Genomic DNA, 27889 nt, shown 5'->3' on the forward strand with positions numbered 1-27889 from the left:
TAAACGCTGCTTGGAATTCAGCTTGGATAGAAGATATGAATTCTTCAGCCACTTGCTATGAACGAGACTGTTCAACAAGTGAGGTCTGCTTTGACATGAACTCTGCATCAGCCACATGGGAAAGGAATCAAGACTAAGCATATAAAAAGGGGAAGTAGAATGCAATACCAGAAACTTCCTAATTCAAAATTGCAGACAGCATTGGTATTGTATGAGTTACAACAGTTCTCTGCTGTTTTACATAATTTGCCTTCCCAGGCACCATCCCCAGTAGTAACTGAAATGACACCGCAAGAAGGAACTAAGCCGGGGCAAGCCAAAATCACTCTATTTCCAGATCCTTCGGGTTCACAATACCAGAAAAGACAGCATACAAATTAAAGATAGCTGCAAGTCAAAAAACAAGAGGAAGAAGTAAGATCTAGCTTGGAGTCTTTCAAACAAAATGAAAACGTTTTCAAAATACAGTTCAGCCACCCACCGCTATGATCATTCCAGCCTGGGTGTCCTAGGAAAGAAATATTCAGGGAAGCTTCCCCCATGCCTACTCTACCCCTACCTTGTGGAGAAGGACCTTCCAACTGCAGAGGACAGTCTGTGTTCCAGCACCATCTTCCACCTCAGAAGACTACTGTTGCCCTGACTACAAAATCTGCTATGGAGACTGGGGATGTAGCTCATTGATGCTGGGTTCAGTCCCCGACACCAAAATCAAAATAAAACAAAATCCCGCTCATATTAAATTCCCCCAGAAGGCAGAGATTCATAGAAAACCAGCTACCCTTCGAGCTAATAAACTGCTAGAGCTCTTCGACAGGAAGATTCTTTTATCATCCAAAGTTTTAGATGCTGCAGATGTCCCTGGTCTGAGGATACTGTTGAGAGCCACAAATCCAGGAAAGGATACTCCTAAAGTCTAGTCTTCTTGCCTGCCACGGCTATATTCCTCTTGGGTAGGTGACACCTGTCCACTACTGGGAACTCACTGAGTTGCTGAGTTCTAAGCCTCAAAGAACAAGGCATTTAAAACCACGAATGCATCTATTTTGTGGGAAATGCCAAGATTAGACAAAAAGGAGAGGAAATTTTTGTTAGCTTTCTGGGACTATATCAAACACCCAAAATAATCAACTATGAAGAGAAAAGGTTTGACTTTGACTCAGTTTTGGAGGTTCCTGTTCAGATACGGTAGAACATCGGCTTTTGGGGGGACTCTAGTGAGATAGCATTATATCACAGTGGAAGGGGGTGGTGGAACAAAACTGCACTGGAACAGTGAAAATGAGAAGGGGCCAGGGTCCCACTGTCTCTTTTAGAGGACACACCTCCAGAGACATGAAGACCTCTCAAGTTTCCACCCTCTCACTATGCCATCAAGGAAGAGACTGAGCCTATAGTACAGACTTTGGGGAGACACTTAGGGACCAAACTACAGCAGCACCTTTTAAAAATGTAAGACATGGGTGTCTGGACCAGTTATGCCATGCCCTGAGGATGCTCACTGTGCCTCTGTATGAGAAGGGGGCACCGGGAATTCCCATTCTTACATTCTACTTGCCAGTGAGAGACGTTCTGAGGCCAGTCACATGACGGAGAGAATGACATGTGCGTGCCAATTCTTCATTTTCAGTGTTCCCCAAGTGAATTTCCCCCTGAACTGAAATTTATTATTTCCAATACCAAAACAGCTTTAAAAATATCTCCACTTTAGACAGATGGAAAATATCCCTTCTTTCCCACTTCTCTTTGAACCAAGAACATTCAGCGTTGAATATTCAGCATTCCTAGTCCCACAGCAACGGCTAGACTATGGTCTCAAATACTGGCTGTAGGAGTTCAGAAATGTATATTTTTTTTAGGATTAGCCAAACTTGGCAGGAAAATAGATTTACCCTGCATCACATTTCTATCACCAGCAATAACTAATATTTGCTAGTTGTACACAAAATATGCTGAGCAGGACAATTAAAACCAGAGCATGGGAAATCCCCAATTTTCCAGTTCATTATATTCCAAAACAATTTTTATAAAATGGTTGTCAAGAACTAAAAATTCCATTTTCACAGAAAGAGTAAATTTACCTCTGACCTCTGTGTGGTATAGATAAGGTATATGGTAAATATTGTTTCTATTTTTCCTATACATACACACAAATTTAATGCCTTGCTTATATTAATTAGGCACTTGTGTTTGCCAGAATTTTTTTGTGTGTCTGTAACCAAATATCCCATAGAACAAATTCAAAGGAGGAATGGTTTATTTTGACTCACAGTTTCAGAAACTTCAGTCTGCAGTCCTTACATCCACTGGCTCTCATTCCATGTTAAGACAGAACACCAGATAGTGGATTGTGTGGCAGAGGCTGCTCACCTCAAGCCTGACAGAAAGCAGAGAAAGGGGAAAGGACCTGGGACCAGGCATAACCTTAAAAGGCACACCCTCTGGGATCTCTACTTCCTCCAGTAAGGCCCGGCCTCCTTAAGTTTCTAGACCCTCCCAAAATATGCTACAAACCAAGCATTCAGCACATGAGCCTGTGGGGAACACCGAATATTCAAACCACATCAGAGCTTATCAAGCACAATGGTTCTGTCTTTGACAGTTTGTACTACAAAAGAAATACTAGCATGGATCTCTTATTCCTTCTATACAATTTCATGAATAGAAGATTTGTTTTAACCACAGGTCTTAGCAACTTTAGTATAAGATTTCTTTTCTTTCCCTAAGTAAAAGTTGTTCACCTTTTCACCTGAAGGACAATCTATAGCTTCTCTTTCATGTATGTGAAATGCCATCATTATGACTTGTGTACTTTGTGGTTATGTTTAAGTACAGTAGACTTACTAGAATACAAGCACTGCAATATCATGCAACCAATGGGTAGAGTATATATCATGGATCCATTGGAAAAGGGATGACTGACATCTCAGGTGGAACAGAGCCAGATGACACAAAATTTCATCATACAACTCAGAATGGTTTTAAGTTGTTTTAAAACATGGGTTATTTCTGGGAATTTTCATTTAACATTTTTAGACCACTGTTGCCTATAGGTAACTGAAAGTTCAGAAAGTGAAGCCTCAGACAGGTAAAGACTGTTAACTCGGTAGAAAACAGTTTGGGGCTCTTGATGACTATTTTATAACTTAATCTTTGAAGGCTTTCCATTAAAATCAGAATCCAGAACAAATGTGAACAATGCTTAGTAGGATCTCTCAGACCCAGGTAAATGTACTCCATAAATTCATCAGGGGTTATCTGTGAGAGAAGACAGCTAGGTGCCTTTCTAAAGACAAGGCAACATCATTTTGTCAGTTCTGTTCATTCTGTCACCAAATGTTTCAAGCAGTTCCCAGCACATATAACCCATTCAGTATTTGTGGGTGAATGAGAGAATGAGAGACTACACAAACTAAAATTCTGAAAATTGATTAAGGCCTATACATGCACATAAGATTAATGACGATATTTAAACTGAAAAGTCACCCTCTTGCCTTACTGGAGCTTCAGTTTGCCCCACAGTGGAAACAATGCCAAATTTGTGTGTATTACAGAAATGTACTAGTCATACATAAGCATAAATATGTGCATAACCCACCTTCATTTTGAAGGAAGAAGGGAAGAAGAAAGAGGAGAAGGAAAAGGGGGGATGGAAAGCAGGGAGGAGGAAGAAGAGGAGGAGGAGGTGAGGGAGAGGAGGAAGAAAAGGAGGAGGAAGAGGAGGAGGGAGAGGAGGAGGAAGAGGAGGAGGAGGAAAAGGAGGAGGAAGAGGAGGAGGGAGAGGAGGAGGGAGAGGAGGAGGAGGAGGAAGAGTAGGAAGAGGAAGAGGGGAAAGCAGCAGAAGCAGCAGCAATATCCAATCCACAGAGCTCCACACCATCCTTTTACCATTGGTAGCACATGGCTAGCTGTCACTCTCTCCCCCATTGACCAGTTTCTTTCTTGAGACATTAGGTGCTGGGCTCCTGTTTTCCTTCTACCTGGTAAGTAAGTCTCTGGTCTGTAGACACTGTAGGGTCACAGGCCCCATCTTCAGAGTTCTTCTTTTATACTCAGGTGTTGAAGAACTTGACCACTTCCTGGCTCTGGATACTGTCATCTGCCACCCTACTGAATTTCTATGGTGGGCTCCTCATTTTCTCCCATACCTCATCCCCTTCTCCATAGACTGCTCTTTACTGACTCTCTAGAGTTCAATTTTGAAAACATAAGGTTAGAGCAAGGGATCCTTGTGGTGAGAGCTTCTAATAGCTTCCCATGATGCTCAGGGAAGTCACACCCTTCTACACGTACACAAAGCCCTACCATACATCTGAAACCACTGACTACTGTGCCAACCCCAGCCTCACCTGGAATGTTCCCTCAGATGTGCATGGCCTCCCACATACCCCTGCAGGATTTAGCTCTAATGCCCCTCTCAAAGCATTCTGTAACTGCTCTCCCCAGAAGCCCAACCATGCTTCCTAGTCCTTTCCCCTGCTTTATTCCACCTCATAATACTTATCAGACCTCACATGCTGTATTGACTTTCTATTTTCTGTTCCTCACCTCTGGAATATAAGCAACATGACAGGAGATTTATCTCCTTGTTCCTTTTGACTCTCATTTCCTAAACGAACACCAGGAACTCAACAAGCATAGGTTGAACATCCTTAATCTGAACATTTAAAACTTAAAATACTCCAGAATCTAAAACTTTTTGAGCACTGACATAATGCTACAAGTAGAAAATTCTACAGCTCATCTCACATGATGGGCAACATTAAATACTAAATGCACTACACAAAATTGCCTTCAGGTCATTAGGTACATGGGAAACACAGCTGAATTTCACTTTTAAACGTGGGTGCCATCCCCAATATATCTCATATATAAATATTCCAAAGTCTGAAATCTAAAAGGCAAAATACTTCTGGTCCCAGGTATTTCAAATGATTGTATTTGTTGGACAGGCAAATAATAACATTTTGAATGCCATTTCCCATCAGTTTCTATATCAAATGGCTGAAGAGGCTCCTCACAGTTGTAACAGGCCCAAGTGTTCCCCACAGATGTGGATATTCATGCTATCAGCCCTCTCCTGAAGGGCATCTGGAGTATCCATTTGCTCACAGAGCAGCAAAGTACTGTGATATACAACATTTCATCTGGGCATATATTTGTAAAGAAGAAGGAATATTAAAATACAAAGACTTAGGCTTGTTTTGATACGAATACCTTAAAATTTAATATAAATACACAGAAACTCATTTAAAAGTATGTGAAAGTGTCTGTTGGCCAATAAGCAAGCATTCTTCTGCTTAACCAAGATACCAGCTTGGATTATATCAAGGGACATCCCACAGTGAATTACTATAATAAAATTATAGGGTTGATAAGAGGGAAAAATTACAGGGAAAACGATTCACGTTAAGCTTCAAGGAGAGAAAAACAATGCCTGAAACAACAAACCAACAGTTGTGTTTAGTGACGGCAGGATCACATTTTTACAAAGCACCGCCTTTGTTGTCAGATAGTGTGGTCCTCTTCATGGGCACAGGGCAGAAAAGCCCAAATGTGTTCAGAATGTAAACACTCAGGCCAGACTGCCAGGTGAAGGGAACTCTAACAGGACCCAACTGTTCCTGCCTCAGTGGTGTTCTGGTCAACAGCGGCTACTTCCTGGCATGCCACACCGCTACCTCCTTGCCTCTTCACAAAATCTTCAAGGGATTGGAGAGATGGCTCAGTGGTGAAGAGCACTGGTTGCTCTTGCAGAGAACCTGTGTTCAATTTCTAGCACCCACATGGCAGCTAACTGCCATCCATAACTCCAGTTCTGGGGGAATCCGAAGCTCTCTTCTGACCTCCACAGGCACTGTATGACACAGGTGCACTTACATACATGCAGGCAGTACACCCATATGCATAAAATTAAAAAAAAATACAATTTAAAAAATCTTCAAGGAAAAAAGTCACTTGGCTATCTGCTACTACAGAGCAGTACTAGACATCAACAAATCAAGTGCCAACTACGTTTTCAGAACAGAAGTTGGCTCCTTGGAAGCACTCCAGGCTCCTTTTTCAGAAGGAGGTGAAGGCATAAACCGTGTCCCACACACTGAGGTCCCTCCAGGCTCTGCCAGCATTTCCCCACTAAATTGCTGCAGAACCTCAGCCAGGGAGGAGAGGGACTTGCCCTACTTTCAACCGCAAGGCAATCACCCATCCATCCAACACGCATGACATCACTCGGCCCCTGCATTGGAAATAGCCAAGTTACTACTGATTACTCTTCCTCTACTTGTCTTCATGCCACAGACTTGCACTGTTCGTTTTCAAGGAAATCGCACAGATAAGGAAAATTATTATCTGTAGAGTGCTACTGAATGTGAGCTAGCACAGCACAAACCTAAAATGTCTGCATAGTTCACAGGGACAGATTCTCTGTCTTGTAATCATTTTGCCTTTTGAGGTGAAGCCCAGAGCTTGTCCACAGTACTGTGTGTGTTCCTCCTCCATTATTGGGCTTATGACAACAAAAATACATACTAATCTACATCTTCTAATTTTGAAAGTATCACAGAAGTGTTGCCCCCAAAGAAATGCACTTCCAATCAAGGAGAAGATAATTAAGGGTAAATAAACTAGGTCAGTGGATTTATTCCTGGGTTGACTAACTTGGACATGTTTCTGAGTTGTAGAGTTTTAATCCAGAAGAGTAATCATACTGTCTGCCTCATTTTAGAGATTCACAGAGTGCCTCCTCTGTGAATTGCATTGCTCTCTTTAGAAAATTCCAAAGTACAATCATATATTTTCCATATGAATATTATTTTATTCAACTTGTGACTAATAATACATAGCAATACTTTAAGCAAGCATTTTAAAAATTGTTACACAGACCAACACTTCCAAGGAAGACAGCACTCTGGCTGACATCTACTATTTGGTAACGCAAATAGAAAGTGGTAATGGTAATTAACACTGTCTTTTCCTTCCAAGAAATGTCATCTTTGCTCCCTGCACCTACCTCCAGGATAAAAAGAATACAAAGCTAGCACTCCTATTCAAAACTTACAAATAATGAACACAAATAGAAAAAAGAACAACTACAAAAAAATTAAAATACTGAATAAACAATTCAAGTCCTGCCTCGGTGACTGGACTATTAAGTCACTAAATAGAAGCAATGCAGGGAAGGCCTCAACATCAACCTGCAAAGTCAGTGGCTTTGGGAAGGCTGTGCTCACCCTGACCTTCCAGTGCATTACAAGTAATTGGAAGCACTAAGTAAGATAATCTCCCTCCAAAGGGGCCTTTCCATTTTAATACAAGAGACTAAAATGCAATATATCTTGAGAGCAAATATTTGCCAGAATGTGAACTTGATAATAGAAGGCATTGAAAAAAACCCCACAAATGCAGAAAGATAAGTGTTCCACAACCTACACGTTGTTCCAATATTAAATATAGACTGTAATGAGAAATTATCAGTATTACCTGAAATCTTGGCCCTGATCAAAACTGAATAAAATGACTTCAGAATGATTTGATTTTTAACACAGGGACCCTATCCATAATTCTATTTTGTAATTCAAACATAAATATTTTCACTAAGCGGCCGAGAGAGAAACATCAGGCAAGGACTTCAAGTATTCTATTTAAATTATTGACTGATGTTACATATATCTCATTCAGGCACTCACCTGTGAACACAAAAACAGCACACAGCCCAGAATTTCATCAGTTTCCCCTGGGTGAGGGATACATGTTTCCTGGTGCCAACTGGAAGATTCCAGTTTGGGTCTATATTTGGCTAACATAAGCTCATCCAGTTAATCTCCAATATTCTCTAGTTTAGCACCAAAGAGTAGGAACTCTCATCAGGCCCATGTGTATTACTAGCATCCATTTAATTAGGACCTATCACTATGATGAATATGGCTAGCTAAAAAGCAAGATTTTCAAAAGTAGAACAGTTTGAAATTTAGATTGAGCACCACAGTTTTCAGTCTGATTAAAAACACAAAAGGGCCATTTGAAAAAGTTGTATGCAAACCTACCACTATAGAAGCTTCTTAAAATATATACATATATAAAAAGAGTTTAAATAGAGCTACCCTATAATGGGGGATCGATGCCCCTACCAGGCACTATAGGCTAGGAAATAAAAAGCCCAATGCCAAGACTGGACTCCCTCTTTTGAAGTTGTTGACAAGGGCATCCTCATAGATTTTCAAACAGTACTGGCTATTGCCATTGCCCTTGGTTACCCTCCAGAACTTAACAATAAGACCCTATTGCTGAAGATACTACATACTTGAGTCTTAGAACAAACATGGGGAAATCAAGCTGGTACTGACCTTGAAACTTCATTTCTACTGGCTAGCTTTCATGGTGCTAGAAGCTATGCTATTGGAAGAGAAAAGAAATCAACAACCTTACTCAGCCTCAGCTGTGAACCCTGTAAGCTACAATAACGACTGGTCTGACAAGATATATCCATTTGTGCCATAGCAGCATGAATGTTATGGGAGTAACCAACCACTTTCTGATTGGATTTAAGGTCCACTTCACAAGATGGAGCCCATACCTGCCACTCTTATCAGGACCAAGAACCTGTGGCTAGACAGGTCACAGGCAATAAGAGAGAACCTACTACTATTATCCTGTTAGATGGACATAGTGTTAAACCAACTCCTAATGAGTTTTATTATACCCACAGATTTGTGCATCTCTCAACTCACCAGAAAGGCTTCTTCTACAGGAGACAGCAATTAACGCAGAGACCCACAAGTGATCAACATGCAGAAAATAAGAAACTTGCAGAGTGCTTGGTCATAGATGGTATACCTATATCACACCCTCTCCCCTGCAAGACTCAGATATCACTGTGGAAAAGAGGGCAGGAAGATTTTTAAGAGCCAGAGATGGTAGATGAATTCAAGGAACTATGTTGCCCAGACACAACATGACATAATATGAACCCACAGCTCTTAGGACAGCGTGCACAAGTACAAACCAGACAGCAACCCAGCCTGGATGAAGGTAGTGAGCAAGAAGTCCCAGCCTTGACTGAGCAACCACTGGCAATTCATAGCTGCTGGGAGATGGAGAGTCTGTTTTCTTTAGGGTATGATGCTGGGTAGGCAGGGTGACCAGGATCCATAGATTGGTGGTGGACCCACACCAAGAGCATTTGGGGAACACGAATTAGAGTCAAATGGCCTTTAAAAAATAAGACAGGAAATGAGGAGGGGTAGGGAGGTGAGGGTGGGTCTAAAAGGGGCTGGGGGCATCTAAGAGAGGGGATCTGTATATGATCAAAATACACTGTATGAAGTTCTCAAAGAATCAATAAAAATATTACAAAACAAAGGGAAAAAAACCCAAAGAAATACACTCTTAATCAAGAAGAAAACAATGAAGGCCATAAATGGTTTTGAAATCTGATAGTCTCAAATTCAAATGCTAAATCTTTGTTATCCATGGGCTGTTGGACAAGTAATTTAAGTCCTTGAGGTTTAGTTTTCCCTTAGTGTAAACCAGGAAGATAACAGTGTCATGAATGCTGTGGGCTTAGAGATAGCAAGATCCCATTCAAATGTAAATTCCACAGGGGCAGGTATTTGACTTTGGCTCACTGCTATGCCAAAGAAACTTCTGGCACATAACAGGCCTTCAAGAAATATTTGGGGCATCAATGAATGACTACAAAATGACCATCCCTTGGGGCCAGCAAAGTGGTTCGACAGCTACAGGCATCTGCCTGTAAGCTTGAAGACCTGAATTCAATCTCTCTAGAACCATACGGTGGAAGGAGAGAATCAACTTCTGCAAGTTGTCCTCTGACCTTCACACCCATGCCACCATGCCATGGCATATGAACACACCACACAAACCACAAACATACACACACACACACGGTAAATAAATGTAGTAAAACTTTAAATGACCATCTCAGCTGGTACTCAAAATAGCACTGGGATTAATGCATTTATAGACTACTGAAATGCTGCTACCTAGTTTCACCATTAACCATAAGAACCTTAATCACTGGTTAAGAACTACATATTGCTCTTCCTAAAGACCTGGGTTCAGCTATAAGCACCCATGTTGGACAGTTCACAACACCTGTAACTCCAGTTCCAGGAGATCCCACGGTCTCTTCTAGTCTCTGCAGGCACACACAGGTGCATACATACACATACACACACAGAGGCATGTGCATACACATACACCTATAAATAAAAATAGATGTAAACCTTACAAAGAGAATCTTAATCAGAATATACAATGTCTACATTTTAAAAAAACCAAGGGACTAAGTGTGTAATCTGTGAAATTTTACAGCGTAACAGCTATTGGCTGTGCCTGTGTGCTTAGATGCTAAGGAGAGAAGAAAAAACCCCTGTAGACACTAAAGGATAGTCTGTTGAGTATACTGAGAATGGCAGTGTTCACTTTCATCTGGATCACAGTTAATATGTAGATTGTTATAACAAAGCTAAAATATATTTGGCATTGGAAGGAGTGAATCTGTCTGGACAAAGATAACCATTTTACACAAATAATCTCATGACATGCATTATTTAATTTCACTAACTTACATTGAGTACCTGCATCTAAAGAAAAATTCCAGATTTGTGTCCTTCTAAAGTCCAGACATGACACTAGATTTAGAGAGAAATTCAATTTATCAGAAAAAAATAAAATAGAAACAAAAGTTTTCTTTTGGATGATAAATTCTTCAAAACTAAATTAAAATGGTTTTTCCAAGATGAAAACACACATTTATATTTCAGAACCATGTCCTACAGTAGTCCGAATGAAGGTTTATCAGTCATTTCTCCTTAACCAGAACTTACATCTAATCAAACTCTGTTTATATATGTGGTACTTAACTGAAGAACTCAGAATTGTGAATCAAATGCATTGTGACTTTCCCAGCACTGAACACAGAAGTAAAAATGAGACGGATACAAATTATTTTCCAAATTTTAAGACATTGACATTTTCATTGGTAAGGGAAAACTTTTTTATTTACCTGAGAATGTGCTAAAATTGGAAGAGACTGAAAGAGGCAGATGGAACAGGGGAGAAAGTATTAACATGGAAACACTCAGGAAGGGAAATTACTCTAAAAAGCATAGCAAATTCCAAGTCCAAGCTAATTGAAAAGGACATGAATATAATAAAAGCAAGGCCCCTCTCAATGATGTGCAAGGAGGGTCCTGTCCGGCCCACACCAATTCCCTACAAGGTTCTGCAGGCAGTGGAGACATGCTCTCCTCCTAAGGAAGACTCAAGTTTAAGGTCACATTTATAATTTAAAGTCAAATAGCTTTCAACAAAACCATTATCTGCCAATTAAAATGTTAAGGTTTGATCTAGAATGTTCTTCCTACATTTATAAGATTGCTTTACATTATAAATTATTCCTCCATTAAAATATTTATTGAGGGCTAGGGATGTAGTTCAGTGGTAGAGCCTGAGCTTGGCATGATCAAGGCCCTGGATTAGGATTCTCATTCATTCTCTCTCTCTCTCTCTCTCTCTCTCTCTCTCTCTCTCTCCCTCCCTCCCTCCCTCCCTCCCCTCCCCGTTCTCTTACTTATACATAAATAAAAATAAGCAAGTATTTATTGAGCAATTAGTAAATGCCTAACTCTGTTTTAAGAGACAGAGCCAATGTCAGTGAACAAGTTGGCCAAGCTGGCATAATTCCTGTCTCTAGGCATCTGACAATCTGGTTTGAGACAAAATAAGTGACATATGCATTAGCAACTTGAAAAATGAGAAGAGGAGGGGGCTAGGGTATGGCGAACAGGGAAGGAGAATGCACAGGCTTCACTAAGAAGCAAGAGAGTATGGGAGGCAAGACACAGATTGAATATGCTGAGGGAGAGGGTCCCAGGCTGCGGAGCTGGCAAGCCCATTCCACCTGAGGTAGATGCATGACCCAGTTCAAGGGTCACTGAAGCAGCCATGAACCTTGGTTACAATACCTATACTAGTAAGAAATACACCATAGAACCCTACAGATAGCAACTGCAAATCCTAATCATACTGTTAAGCAAAAGAACTAAATATGGGGAATGCACAGTATTATTAAAGACTTTCAAGCATTAAAAAACAATACTATAACCACTCAGGGCTTGGGGACCACTGCAGAAGAAGGGGCAGAAAGATTGTAAAAGAGGGGGAGGGGAAGTGAATGACCATATGGAAATAGAATCCTACAGGCTCCTGGGACCTTGCTTATTATGAACCCACAGCAATGGTGTCAGTGTACACAAGTCCCATGCAAACTCAAGCAGACAAAAACCCAGCAAGAACTGTGGAAAAACAGCAGGCCCCAATCTTAGCCACACTATCAGCAGCTGATTACTGCTGGGTGAGGAAGAGCTGATCTTAAAGAGAGGGACTCTAGATAGGCTGACTAGACCTCAGTAGATGAACTTGCACTGAGGGATGTCTGGGGACACCAACTTGACCTGATAGGCCTTAATGCAACTGACAGGATTCATGAATTCCAGTGGGGGGGAGGATGGGAGGGTGCCACTGGGGATGGAGGTAATGATCAAAATGTTCTATATGAAATACACAAAAATTCAATAAAAAATGTACCCAAAACTCCGAATACTATAGATAACTGAGTAATCCTATAGTACTGTGGAAAGGAAATCTATGGTTATAACAACAGACTCAGAAGAGGGTCACTTCCAGGGGGGAGGGGTACATGAGTGGACGGAATATAGGAGATTGAAGCACTTTTGGAGAGGCTTTACTTAAGCGGGGTTGAGTACAGAGGTTGTCATTATATTCTTGTTCAACCTTTTGGTGTATCACAACTATATCACACTGTTTTACAAAAAGAATCCTCAACCCGTTTCACATCTACCTCCTTAGCAAATCATCCTTGGCTCGAATTGACACTTATCCTTGAGTAACGGCAATACTCACAGTTCTGCCCAGCTATGATAAGAATCCTCTACCACTATTACACTCATTTTGTTGAGGAGAAGGAGTGCAAACTGAGGGAATTAAAAGCTGTTGTGGCTTTTCTGGTTCTCTGAAACTGCACACTAGAGGCTCTTAGGAGCTGCAGAAAAGAGCTACATGGAAGAAAATACAGCAAATCTAAAGGGCTAGCACTTTCAACTGGGCTCCTGTCAGAATCTTAAATGCAACCTCTCATCTACATAGGAGATGTGGAGTCTCAGCTGTGGCTTCTCAACAAACTCATTAAAAACAAAAACAATGAATGCAAATGACATCCTTTATCTAACATAAAAAGGTTTGTAACCTCCTCCTTTTCAGGGAGGTGAAGATGACTATGTTTTGCTGTCTCTAAATTTCCAGTGTCCCTGCCATGTGCCAGGTTCTCCTACTTCTTGAATTCCTCCCTGCCATAGCTTGGCACTCACTACCAGAACAAGGAACCTGAGGATGAAAAGGAGGCAGAGAGGTGGAAGAACGGCTGCATGTGCTTTGAAAACTGATGCTTTTCTCCAAGGTTCTCACCGTCAATATGAGGCCTACAAAGGGAATGATGAGGTCATGGGATCTTTTGAACCCTTGAGAACTGACCCCAGTCCTTTGGAATCAGGCTTCCCCTTGACTTCCTTCACTGTCACTCTTCAGCTTTTCCTCCATCACATTCTTTCCGCTCCACCTTCTATCTAGAGAGCTCATTCCCCATGGTTTCAGTCAGCTTCCTTTCGATGATTTTGAGTCTCCATCTTTAACCTGGATCTCTCAGACTTACAGACTGAAAAGGCTCCTAAAGCATCAATTCCCAGATGCTCCACAGGAACTTCTAGAAGATTCTTGACCTCCTGTCACCATTGCCTACCCTAGTCTAGTAAATCCCCTGGTTGATGTAAGCTGGGGGAACAGTAGGTGGGGTCATCCCACCTTTCACCTTCTATATTTTACATGGGATCAAGCATTAAAATTCTCCCTACTAAATATTCATAAAATTCTTCATCTCTCTCTCTATCTCTATGGCCACTCACCCTCAGTTCCTCCCTGAAGAGTAATATTGCTGCCACTGATTGAGTACTTACTATGGACTAATCAAAGCAGAGCTGCTCTATGGATTGCTATGCAATGACAGTAAGTGTGATTATTTTTATTTTATAGAAAAACAATGCAAAGCATTTTAAGGGAAGCATTTTGCATAAAGCTATACAGGGAAGGGCCCAGAATGTATTCATGAATTTATTTATTCATTCACACTCTAATCCAATAGTCACTGAAGTAATTTTATATTGCCTCTGCAAAAAATATATTCCCTAGATTTTAGAGGGGTCATGTTAGCCCTCTGAAAGAGCATGTTTGATCCTGTCATCCAGCATGATTGAGGCCCTTGACTGGCTTGCGACTCTCAAGAAGGTATATGAGGTCTGAACCCAGCAGCATCTCTTCTTCTATCACAGTGGATCTGGAGCCTATCTCGGTCATATGAAATTTCTCTCAGCTCCTTGGGCTAACTGAGGTCTCTCATCACTTCTGTCTTCTGTACCTGGTATTCAGTCATGCTGAATTTGCTGTAGCTGTCCCCAGCTCCTGTGCAGCCCCATAATGCCAGCCCTCATCTACTCTGAAGGTCATGAGTAATCACTGTACTCTCTCCTCCATGACCCTATCCCTAAGTCTGGTAGCTAAGCTTTCTTGGGTCCTTTATGAACACCAATTTCCCTATTATGGCACTGTTCCAGGGAACTGAGACAGCTAAGGATGCATTGCTGATCTTTGCATTGCTGATCTTTTAGCCAGGTGACAGGAAGCCCATGAAGGTTGGCCCTGCCATTCCTCTGGCTGTCTGGGCAGGACTGATACTTCATATGCTCTGAGGATTTACAAAGTGGCGTGGGAAAGATATCAGCGATGCCCCTGCGGGCTTCCAGCCTTATCTCCTACCAGCACAGAAGAGCGTTATCTTAGGTATCTCTAGAGTTCAAAACTGGCTTTCCTGTCAATTACACCACTTCTTAAGTATTCTGCAGGAAGAGGAAAGGATGGCTTATGTATTCATAAATGGTGTTTTGGAGAGGTTTTGTGGCTTGTTTCAGACAACTACAAATACTCATTCAAGTTTGGGGACATGCCTCTGGGATACATAGGAGAGCCTTCAAAAGGATGCAAGTTGTTTAGTCAAGTTCTGGACTCCAGGTTCAGTAGAATGCTGTGAGAACTCCCAAGGAATACTCTAATATGCATGAGGCTCAGGTGCATATTTTTGTCTTTTGGGCACTGAAGATTTTAGAAACTGAAGGTACTTTCATTAAGAACAAAGCTACGGGGCTGGAAAGATGGCTTGGGGTATAAAAGCACTGGCTGCTTTTGCAGAGGACCCAGGTTCGGCTCCTAGCACCCCTATGGCAGCTAACAACCATCTGTAACTCCAGTTCCAGGGGATCTGACTCCCTCTGTCCTCTGTGGGCACTGCATGACATGGGTACACTTACATGCATACAGGCAATACACTCAAAGACAAAAAACACATTGTCATCTCAATAGACACAGAAAAGGCTTTTGACAAAATTCAGCATGCATTTATGTTCAAAGTCCTAGAGGGAATTGGACTGGAGGGAACATATATCAACATAATTAAAGCCATATACAACAAACCCACAGCCAGTATCATTCTAAATAGAGAAAAACTGGAAGCATTCCTACTGAAATCAGGAACCAGACAAGGCTGTCCACTACCTCCACTCCTTTTTAATACAATGCTTGAAACTCTTGCTAGAGCAATAAGACAAGAGCAGGAAATTAAAGCAGTAATAATTGGAAAAGAAGAGATCAAATTATCCTTTTTTGCAGATGATATGACATTATACCCAAGAGATGCCAAAAATTGCACCGAAAAACTCTGGAACTATATGTAAGAGCTCCCAAAAGTTCCACCAGTTCCACTCCTAGAACTGATCAACAAATAAAATATCTTTTTAAAAAGAGAAAGATTATAAAATTACAATTTTAAACTGAAGTACAAACTCTGGGAAAGGTCCTACAAAGAACGATTCATAAAACTTCAACTTTATTGCACATCAGCACCTCAGGAGAATGGCAGGAAAAATAAATTTTAAGTAAGAAAATAGAGAATGCACATTCCAAGTCACAATTATAGGGTAAAGAAAGGTCCAAGAAGAAAGCAACAAGAGGAAGAGATATTTATTCAGTAGTTAACTGGTGACAGTCTGAAGCAGGCATTGTAGCAGGCTAAAAGACAGGAATGACTGAAGAAGTCGTCCCTGCCTGATACCACGTACAATCTATAATTGACATCACGCTGGCAGAGAAAGGTAGCCTACAATGATAAAACACTGACAGTATCTAAAGATGCCCTCTATTCTCAGAGTTCCCAGAACCCCTTCTTGCTCACAGCATCCACTGCTATTTGAAATTATACTTGTTGATTGCGTGTTTCTACTTAAAATGCATGTTCCCAAAGAGCACTGCCTGATTCATCCAGATCTGTCACGCCCATTATTGCAAACCTAGCACAGAATATGGTGTGGAGTAAGCACTGTGTAAGTATTCATGGAAAAGACAAATAAATGGATAAAGGTTCAAAGAACGACACTTTACAAAGGTTGAAGTGTTCCATTTTTACATGTGTTTTAGGTCTTCTCTGTGCAAATGTGTTTTAGAACACTTTGGTGAATTGTTTTATTTTATGTGCATGTGACAGACACACACATACATATTATGCTTGTCAATGTGGGTGTGTGTACGTGTGTGCATGCATGTGGCGGCCAGACATCAACATCATGCCTGAGGCTGCAGGAACTTTAATATGTGAGTCATCTCCATCTCCTTACTCCCTGGTGAATCTGTTTTCCTTCTATCTCTTTGACCAAGTGAGTATCCTGCCTGGAAAAATCATAATCTCAAAAGGTTTGGCGAATAGCCAAGAATTGAGAAGAAACACCGGCACTGAAGGAGGAAGTGGAGGCAAAGGATGGCTTGGTTTTCTGTTGCTGTTTCTTTAGGCTGAGAGGCGCTTGAAATGGTTCCTGCAGACAAGATAATTCTAAAGCTGCCCCTGATTCCTCTTGGGGGATAGTAAAATGTCCACTCAGATATGGAGCCTAGGGGGCTGTATCTGATCAGACCAGCAGTACAGGTACCTGACTACACTCATGTCACCAAATAAGACATTTTATAATTCTAGCCAGGAAAAGCCCCAGGCAAGAAAAACACCAAACTGAAATCCAACTCTTAAATGAGCACATGCAGAAATAACAGGTCTGACAGCAATCCAGTACAACTAAAAAATATTTCCACATAATAATTTTACTAGAAATTGAGTGGGAAAAATTATGAAGTTTAATCTACTACTATATGTATATTTCATCCTTGACCAAAGATCTTTTCAAACATCTTGTCTTAATGCTAAGGTTTTCTTAGAGACATCTTCAATTTTGCAAGGGTGATAAGGCCTGGAGGTGGAAGCCAATGCCTGCAGGAGGGTGACACTCACAGGGTTGGTAGCTCAGCAGCATGTGGTGCCATGCTCTCAGGTGGCAGCTAAAGCTCCAAAGACTATCGTTTTCCCATGAATTCTACTTCAGATTCTAAGAAATGGGTCCAATCTGAATAATGACTGACATTAATTATGTGTGTTTCTTGGATATGACTAGAAAGGAAAATGCTAGCAGCCTGATATTAATAATATTAAACATCACATCTGTAATGAACGCAAAGCTTGAATCTTAAGTCTCACATATACAAGCACCTCACAATACCCTGAGAATATCTGCAAAACCCAGATAGCTCTGTGGGAGTCACCCCCGCCCCAGCTTTGGGGGTAGCAGGGATTAAATTCAGGGCCTCTAACATGTTAGGCAAATGCTTTATCACTAAGTTATATTCCCAGCTATGACTTTGATCAAATAATTCTATCTACTCAGAGAAGAATCTCTTCTTCACTATCATTTCACTTCCTTATCAATAACAAAAAATTATCCCCAACTATAGACATATCAAGAACCGTACTTCCTTTTCAACTCTTACTTAATCCTCCTGACCATTTGGCTACATAATTGCTACAATTATCCCTATTTAATAGATAACAAAATTAATCCTTTTATTCTACTTCTTTAAACTTCTAAATTTTATATAATTTCTCAGGGCAATAAAAGTTGGAAATGATGGAACAGCCATAATGACACCCAGACATTCTGCGTCTATGGCCAGGGCTCTTTGCTCAATGTATAGCACTCTCTTAAACATCAGTACTATTTATTACAGTGTATTGTCTTCCTAGAGTAAATCTTTCCCTAACAACAGCCAGTAAGTTGGAGAGTCATTGAGTCAAGAGTCTTTAAGACAATCTCAATCAAAACATGTTCCAGGGACCACTTGCATCAGATGCCACTGAAGATCCTACTGGATACTGCCTGGATCCAATGCCAGACACACTAAAGAAGAACTGGCAGATGATCCCTAGAAATCACTTTTCCACAAACTCCCCCAGGTAATTCTGCTGCATTTGAAATCCATTGTGTCTCATTCTTTGCAAACCTCTATTGTCATTGGGAGTCTCATACTTGACAAAATTCTATGTTCTCCTGGAGAGCCATCTTTTGGAGTCTGGAGATTTTTCATAGACTGTCATAAAATCCTATAGGCTTTTTGAGAGGCATCTTTGGATGCAAAGTCCTGACATTGGTCCCTATTAAACAAAACAGGGGACTATATATATATATATATATATATGCATGCCACAATTGCAATGTACTACTTACAATGTGCCTACCCATTCTACTCTCATCTAGATGACTAACAAGTGCTACCCTTTAGGTAGCACCATCACCACTTCAGAGCTGGGCACTGGAGAGGTGGAGAGATTTCCAGAGATAACTAGTTCCTGGTCCACAGGTGTTTCACTGTTTTCTCTGACTCCTAGCTGCTCTCCAGGGGCTACTGCTCTCTAATCTCAATGATTTCAAATGCCTTAGGCTACACAAATAAGTCAACTCTATTTTCCAAGCACTATACTTAGACAAAAATAGAAAATTATGATCATTGCTCTTAAATGTTCCCTAAAGACCCATATGCTAAAGGCTTCATTAACATCCTGTAATACTATTTATTAGGAGGTTGGGCCTAGTGAGAGGAAGTTAGGGCAGTGGAGGTGTGGCCTTGAAGAGGACACTGGGGATGTGGCCCTTTTTCACTTTCCAACCCCCATGAGGTAAAGCAACTTTCCTTTGTCATGCATTCCTTCCAGGATATGCTGCTTTGCCACATGTCCAAGGCCGCAGGACCAAGTAACTATGAACTGAGATCTGGTTGTGATCAGAATAAAATTTTTCTCCTTATAAGCTGATTACTTCAGGTGTTTTGTCACAGTGATAGAAAGCTGACTAACAAAAGTATTTTAAAAATACGAGAGTAGGGGCTGGAGAGATGGCTCGGCAGTTAAGAACACTGGTTGTTCTTGCAGAAGACCCAGGTTTGAATCCCAGCACCCACATGGCAGCTAACAACTGTCTGTAACTCCAGTCCCAGGGGATCTGACAGTCTCTTTTGACCTCCATGGGCATTGCAAGGCATGGGTGCACTTACCTACATGCAGGCAATACATGCATACACATAAAATAAGTAAGAGAGTGAGAACAAATCTCTATAATGAAACTGGTAAGAAAACAAACAAACAAACCTGTATCTCTGTTATGTAAAAGCTCCAGGTACAAATCACATCAAAGCAAACAAGTCTTAGTGTATGGCCTTGAGCTTACAAACTCCATAAGAGCATGATTTAGCAGAAATCTACAGCACTCCATTCCCAATAGCGCCACCCTTGGGATCATAACAGTCTTCTTTATCTAGGAGAACAGGGGTCTGTGTAAGCTGACAACCAGCCCACACCTTGCATTTGTGACTAACATAACGGAGAGGCCTGCATCTCTGGAGAATTTCTATGAGATCTGTGTACTGCAGCTGATATTTGTTATCACTATACTGCTGAGGACAAAGGAAGAATTCAGAACTCAAAACAAAAAGGAAACAGAAACAACCAAAGGGAAGCTTAGGCTAGGACCTAGAGTCCCCTTAACACATCCGCCTCCTACTCTAAGGATTCTAGTCAAGGGCAGGCTGTTAGGTTTGAGGCCTCTTGGGGCATAGCAGCAGGTAAGGAAGAGGGACAGCATGTACCCGGGAACTTGGATTAGAGTGAACAGGGTAAGGTCAGCTCTCTAGGAGGCAATGTTGTTAAAATTCAAAGGAAGAAATCAAGAAATATATAGTCAAAGTCTGGTTATTTTTCATTCGCTAAAGCTAAATGTTCACACATAACAGAGAGGCATACATAATTATCCTTAGAGATTTTAATTGTGCTTACTGTCGGGTTTCAGGACAAGCTTTCTGATGTTCAGATTAGAAGAGAATGATGAATAGTGCAGGCAGCAAGGAGCAGGAGGAGGCAGGGCTTGATGACAAGACTTCACATGGCTGTTGTTATCATTAAGGTAATGATCCTTCACAAGTATTACATAGGACCAGGAGAAAATATTTTGTTACCATTAAAGACAACAATGTGAGTAAAGATTTATATACATTAAAAATCTTCTTCAGGAATACTACTTACATAAAAAAGAGAATGATTGTATAGTAGTGTTTAAGAGAGAAGTGTATCTTCCTGAAATATCATACAAGCATACGAATCTGTATATATGCAAAATAGCACTTCTGCTGTTTACCAAGCGCTAACAGTATAACAGGCATCATAAGCAGTGTTTGCCTGTGTCTTGGAGAATAAGTTTAATGGACATTTTATAAATGAGTAAAGAATTTAGGAAGAGAAGAGAAATGACTAATGGTATATCATTACTAAACAGAGAGATGGAACACCCAAGCCAGGCATTTTTGATTTCAAGACCCACTGGAAAAGATGCTTTCACACAGGTTGATTTAGAAAGATGTTTGTCCAAAACAGTATAGTATGTTTCTGTTTCTCCAGATGATGAGATTTCTTTGTTTCAGTACTATCAGAACACATTTTAAAAATCAGTGTATATTATTTTTAATAACTGAAATGAAGATATGTTAACTGAAAGAATAAATAAAAAGGAAAATTGGCCCATCTTCTGCACATCTCATTGTCACCTCTAACAGTCCAAAAGTAATATTTAACCTCCAATTACATATGCTGACAAAATATTCATGTGGGACTAACTGCCGAAATAGCCCCTGAAAGGAAACACTCGAGCAACTCAATTTCTGGAAGGAAAAAAAAACAAAACTTGGATTATTCATTAAGAAAAAACTATCTGTTTCTAGATTCTACACGTATTGACCAGTGAATTTTCTCTTTTCCTACTCAAACACTTTCAATGGCTCCCTACTACACATCAAAGTCCAAAACATCCAAAATCTTCCACAATCAAGTCACACACTCCACCCTTAGATTCATCTCACACTGATTTCCAGCATAAAGAACAATTCCTAGTTAATCTGGGGTCTCCTGGCTTCTGGACTGCCCAATTTGGGATGTCTTTTTGGTGCCTAATCGCTATCAAAACCCAACTATTTACCAAGGAATGAAATGATAAACTCAAAAATGAAAGCGAAGACCACTCAGCACATTTTCCCCATAAAATGGCTTACCTAAGAAACACAGTCACCTAATGCATATAAAAGGCCATGTAAGTGAGCACTCAAAATCATAAAGCATTAAAAACATACAGATAGTTCAGATCTGGAATGTTCCAGAAAGGCCCATTGTTGAAGCTTTGGTGCTCTGTCTGTGGCATTATTGGGAGGTAATGGAACCATTTAAGAGGCGGGGCCTAATTTAAGGGAGTTAGGTTGGCTGAGGAGGCTCTTTTGAAGGTGATACTGGGATCCTTCTCTCTCCTTTCACTCCCTGTGGCATGAGGTAAGTAGTTTGTTTTATAACTTCTACCATGATATGCTGCTTTCACCACAGGACCAAAAGCAACAGACCAAAGACCATGGATTGAAACCCACAAAACCAGGGGTCAAAATAAATGTTTCCTTTTTAAGCTGACAGGGACTGAACACTATCATAATTCATAAATGTGAAAAGCCATATTTTATGAAAGTCATGACATCATTGATTATGAGATAACATTATGTTTCATAGCACTCTGCCAATTAAGCTATGACTCATACATCTTTAAAAAACTGGAACTTCAATTCTCTGAATTAAAGAGTTTTTAGACTCTTTTAGGTATTGAATGCATAAAGGAAACACAAGCAAAACAAAGTCAGCCAGATGTTCCCCAAATCTCTATATACAGAACCACCTCTGCTACAGTGCTTGTCTACTCATGCTTCTCCACATGATGCCACTTATATGTCACCAAGCGCAATGCAAGTGGGCTCCATTGCTGTCTCCAGAACTTCCATAAGATCAGCTAGCATCTACTCTCCAATTTTCAATGCACAGTCTTAATCTATGAATGAGGTTGTCAGTTTCCTCTGCCACATGCCTGACATTGCAAAACATACCCCAGTGTTTGATATTTTAAATGTGGGACGATGGGTTTTAGAAATGATGAATATAATACAGAAAACTCACCACTTGAGAATACAAATAATGTATATACAAAAATGACCACATATCACAGAAATGTTTTTCTTTTATGATTTGGAGGCAAAATCGATGCCATCTCCCAGCACTGAACCACTTCAGCTTCTGTCCCTTCCTACAGCTTCCTCTCCTCCTCTGAGAGAGCATCCCCTTACACTGGTTCTTCTTGACACCAAATAGAGCTAGTGGAGAAGCAGAACCCCAGCAGTTCACCCTTCAAAGGCACTACTCTTCTTTTCCCATAATACCTGCAGTATGCTCTTCTCTGGTACAGCAAAACCTCTGGAACCCACACAGTTTGAGCTACAGAGAGCTATGAGGTGGTTATGAAGACACCCCTGCTATTAAAAATAATGACTACACACATAACCTGGCATAGCAGTGATGCTTCCCAAACCTTTATTTTTAAATGAGATGTCAAAAACGGCCCCATTTCTTATTCCGCTCCATAAATGCTTACTGAATGCTTTAAGGGTCAGAACTCTATTTGACTCCGGTTTGGGGATGAAATCCCAAGAGAAATAAGTCCCTACTCATATCATGCACTCACCAGTACAACTGAAAGGAAAAAAATGAACACAGGAGGGTTAGGTATTACCAATTGTTTCTAAGGTCTAACACAGACCCTCCTCCCACCCATGTGTGTATGTGTGTGTTACACACACACACTTGTATATGTGTGGTTTGTAAGGAAGGCTATAAGAACAATATATCAAAATGTGAGCAATCTAAAAATTAAGTTATCAGCTTTTCCTCCATACTGCAAATTACAAAAGAAATAGGGCTTTGGTGTTAATAGAAGCTTCCAGTCCTATAGTGTGAAATTTGACCAATCATCTCAAGACCTAAAGCTGCAGTGCTAAAGATATTTCAACCAAGTGATATGTAGTCCTGGGACCTAATTTCAACTTGTCTGCTCCACCATTTCTCTCTCTCTCTCTCTCTCTCTCTCTCTCTCTCTCTCTCTCTTCCTCCTCCTCTCTCTCCTCCCCCTCCTCCTGTCTCCGCCCCCCTCTCTCCTCCTCTCTCTCTCTCTCTCTCTCTCTCTCTCCCTCCCTCTCTCTCTCCTCTCTCCCCCCCCCCACCTTAGACTTTACTTTGGAAATGTGTTCTAGAATAGCTGGATCACTGAACTGCCCTAAGTTCCCATAGGCACAATACACTCATGGAAAATAGGACAGTCATCTTTGCAAAGGGCTACACAAAAGGCATCTGCAGCTGGGTTGTGGTTCTTTCTCATGCTCAGATCACTGTATGCTCAAAAATCAAATATCAAATGTACTTCACAGTTTTACAATCCAACCTTCCTTTGATCATTTATTAGGCACTACTTTAGATGAGCCATGTCTCTGACCATTTCCACATTAGAATTCTACTTGAGGATTAAAATAACCAATTATAAACAGTTGGCAAATAAAAATGAAACTAAAATGGAAATCACTTAGTGTTGAGATCTTCTAAGGTTGTAAGATCTTTAGCTTTTACATTTTTTTCCAATTGCCAACAGCAAGCAAATCACTTTAAAATACATAACGGACATTGCTTACCCAGAAGGTAAAAAATAGTAACAGATAGTAAAACATACCTTAAAAAACAACCCTAATAATCTAACCCAAATTTTTAATTAGAATGCTATCAGTACAAAGAAAAGGAGGAACTATTAACTAAGTGAATAAATTAAAACACTCACTGGTTCTTTAACTTTTAAATGGCCCTTAAAAAAAAATAACAGTATTTTCCTGTGTAACAGGAATAGTAAATGATCTCTACTATTTCACCAAAAACTCTGATCTTTAAGACACATTCTCTAACATCCGAACAATACCTTGTGGCGTTCGATGTGAGAGAGTCTCCGTTCATCAGGCAAAGTTAAAGGCAGCAAGAGGCTTTAGATGGTTCGGTTTTGCCTGCCCCACCCTTATTTCCTTTGAGCCATAGTGATGTCACAGCCTCAGCCAGAGCAATGACCTCACTGCTCCAGTCCCTGCTTCTGAACACATAATCCTTTACAGGACAAATGAAATGACAACAGAGCGCTCCAAGAGCCCTGAGTGTCTGATGAATTCCCAACAAATTAGCAGCTAGTGAGCTTTTTGAAAGAAAGAGATGCTGCACCAGCACCGTTAAGGATCTCTCTAAATGAAGTGGTGCTGAAGATAAATTTGATGCATGGGTTTCAATGGGGAGTCTATATTCCATAATAAAGTTGGCATTCAAAGAGGAAAATTGTGATGGGGTGCTTGGAAGAGAAGGTTAGAATCAAAGATGACCAGGGTATTCTACTTAAGAAACCTCTCTTCATTATAGCTGAATTCTCACAGACAGAAAGAAAACATTATTTTCAACCTACTGTTGGAATTTGTCTTATACTAGCATGTGAGGCATGAATTCTACTTTGTCAATTGTAGAACTTTTAAAGCACTAATTTAAAGGATGAATGGACATTCTATAAAAGAGAAGAAAACACTGGTACATTAAGTTTCTCCACACTTAATCTAGCACAGTCAAGTCAGGATTCAGAGAACAGTGGCAGCATCTTCTCTCTCGGGACACTGGTAGACACCCCTCATCCACCTCGTGTTCCCTTAGCGCATTTTACCAATCAAATTTATTTTTGTAAATTTTATTGAATTTTTATGTTTTCGTACAGAACATCTTAATCATCTTTATACCCCCTTCCCCACTGGCACCCTCCCATAGCCCCCCCTCACCAGATTTCATACATTCTGTTATAAATGTTTAATATACACAAATCTCATCTGATCCAGAAAAAAAAAAAATCCTTCATCTTGTCTTCCCACACAAGTGAAAATTGGCCCAAGTCCAAGAACCTAACAAGAACTGACAAATACTGCTTCTAACCTAAAGACACTGACCTTTGACCCGTAACTCCACAATCCTTGGACTAAAAGGGGGTTTACAAATTAAAGTGGCCACTGTTCTTGGTACAGATAAATCACTTAGAAAATATGCTCCGTTTTGCAAAAAGAATTTACCAAGTGTATTAGCTAGACCGATTTACAAGTGGCTTGTGTACCTAATTATTTTGCTTTTCTAACCCATCAGAAAATCATAATGTAAGTCACTATTTAGCATTCAGTTTTTTATCAGTCTTAGAAATTAACAAATGACAGTCATGCTTCTTTGATTTACAATTTAGTTCCTCTCACAATAACTAAAGTTTGAAAAGTTGATGCTAGAGTGAACATGCAGTTAAAATAAATAAATAAATAAAATAAACCTCCCTTGCTGAGCCAAGATAGATCCTCAAATCACTTCCTTGTTCCCAGGATTCACTTAGGTTTCATGTCCTCCTCTGCTATAATTGGTACAGCATTCATGGCTCACAGCTATAGGTGGAGTTTTATCATTTTTGTTTCTTTGACGCTCTAAAAACCAGTGTAAAATGCAAAAAAATAAATGTCTTTTAGACTCGATGTGACGACTTTCTTAACTTGGGTTACGTTACCAACAGTAACTCCAGCACTTGTGGTCACTTCAAAGACCCCCCAAAAGCACCCCCTCCCCCAAAAAAGACAGCCAGAGATGTCTGCAAAAGCAATTCTGCAAAACTAATGTAAAATTAGAGCTGAAACGCCAACTTAAACACGTAATGGAAGCATTGCCTGCGCGATTAGCAGGACTACGTGGCCCTCCCAGGATTTCTCAGCCCAGCCTCCACGCGTAATTAATACCACATGTTTCCTTTATCTTTCTATTTGTTCTCGCGAACTCGTCTCAACTTGAACCCCAGCCGGAAAAGATAGAGGAAAAAATCCCCCAGAAAAGTTCAGATTGGTAAATCAGAAAACGGAAAGGGCAAGGTTGCTCCCACCGCAAAAGACCACAGTTGCAATCTAGTAGGTAACCACACCCACCGCATTGCAGAAGCAGTGAACTTGCCGCGGGGAGGGGGGGGGGGGGGGGGGGGGAAGCAGGGGGGAGATTTGAGGGGAACCCCGAGAAAGCAAGCCCCTTGACTCGGGAGCACTGGCAGGAAGTGGCAGGGACCCCCCGACTCCAGCGTCCCCGCCCCCACCTCCGCAGAGTAGCCTAGGCCACCCCTCCAGGGCGGCTGGCAGTCCCGCAGGCTCCAGGTGAGCGCGCAGCGCGAGGGTCCGCAGGCCGTCTGCACCCGGGAGCCGCCGAGGGGCCCGGAGCCCGCAGGTGTCCAGGCCCGTGGCCACCTGGCTGTACGCGCTCCCTCCTCAGCGCTCGCCGCCGGCCTGGGGACGGTGCCCCAGTTCAGGGAAGGAGGCAAGTTACATAAAAGCGGCCGGCCCCGCCGCGCAGCCAGGATGCTCCGGCCCAGCCGCGACCGCCCGGGATCAGCTCGGGGGCGCACGGTCCCTCCCGCCTGGGCGGCGCCGCAGTGTCGCCCCCCCCCCCGCCCGGGAACACTCAAAACATGGCGCCCCGACCCCGCGCGGCGCGCAGATAGCCGGAGAGGGACGCGGGGGCCCTACCGCCCCCTTCGCCCCCGCTCCAGGAGGTCCCCCGAACCGCGGCAGAGTGCGCCGGCCCAGCACGAGCTGCGATGCTGCGGTGTGGCGGAGGCAGCGCAGCGGTTCGGCCCGCAGGGTCCCGGGCCGGCGGGTGGACGGGGGCCCTGGGGACCCCGGCTGCGCGACCCCGCACAGCCGTGCGCGCCTCGCGGCCGGCCGGGGCTGGTCCCCCGAACCTCGGGAAGCGAAGCCCCCGCCATCCTCTCCACGGGAAGAGGCAGAAAAGTTACCTGGGGTGGGCTGCAGGCCGGGCGCGCCGCGGTGTGGGGACCCGGCTCGGGCTGGCGTCCTGCTTGGCGATGCGCAGGAGACTCGGCGCGGGGAGGAAGCCGCAGCCCCGGGCTCTCGCCGCTCCCCCCGCCCCTTCGCAGGAGACACGGAGGCTCCGCGGAGCTGCGGCGGGGGCCCACGCCCAGACACCGCGAGCAGACAGCCAACCTCGGCCCGACTCGACTCCCGGGCGCGGGGGAGGGCGCCTCCGCAGTACTCCAGGACAGGTTGGAACAGTTGCCCCTCTCCTGGTGCAGGGTCAGGCTCTGGGGACCGCTCCTGAGACAGCTGCCAATGGCCTGAGTCTTAGGATTTAGACTTACATGATTGCTGGGCCTCTGGTCCCCTCCTCTCCTTTTGCGCACACCCTCGGTGAGAATGGAGGGAGGGGATGTTCTTGACCTTCGGGTGAGTTCTCTATTGGCTTAAGGACTGCAGTATTTCCCCCCCTCTCTTCTTTTGGGAAGAATGAATGAATGAATGAATGAATGAATGAATGAATGAATTTAGGATTTAGACTTACATGATTGCTGGGCCTCTGGTCCCCTCCTCT

At 42.0% G+C, this 27889-nt stretch overlaps 1 protein-coding gene across 12 annotated transcripts in view; it reads right to left on the bottom strand.

The window, feature by feature from the left end:
• Epb41l3 (erythrocyte membrane protein band 4.1 like 3) overlaps positions 1–27505 on the bottom strand; it is a 139335-nt gene extending 111830 nt beyond the window's left edge. For 6 of the 12 annotated variants that reach the window (XM_029564297.1, XM_029564296.1, XM_029564294.1 and 3 more), the window contains exon 1: positions 27297–27491. The gene's annotated coding sequence lies outside the window, so the exon portion shown is untranslated. Of the gene's footprint in view, positions 1–27296 lie in introns of all 12 variants that reach the window. The other 6 variants (XM_029564290.1, XM_029564291.1, XM_029564292.1 and 3 more) reach the window with 5 other exon arrangements.
• Between the last annotated feature and the right edge of the window lie 384 nt (positions 27506–27889).

Source organism: Nannospalax galili, unplaced genomic scaffold, assembly GCF_000622305.1.
Source record: "Nannospalax galili isolate Female #2095 unplaced genomic scaffold, S.galili_v1.0 scaffold155, whole genome shotgun sequence".
NCBI classification, from domain to species: Eukaryota; Metazoa; Chordata; class Mammalia; order Rodentia; family Spalacidae; genus Nannospalax; species Nannospalax galili.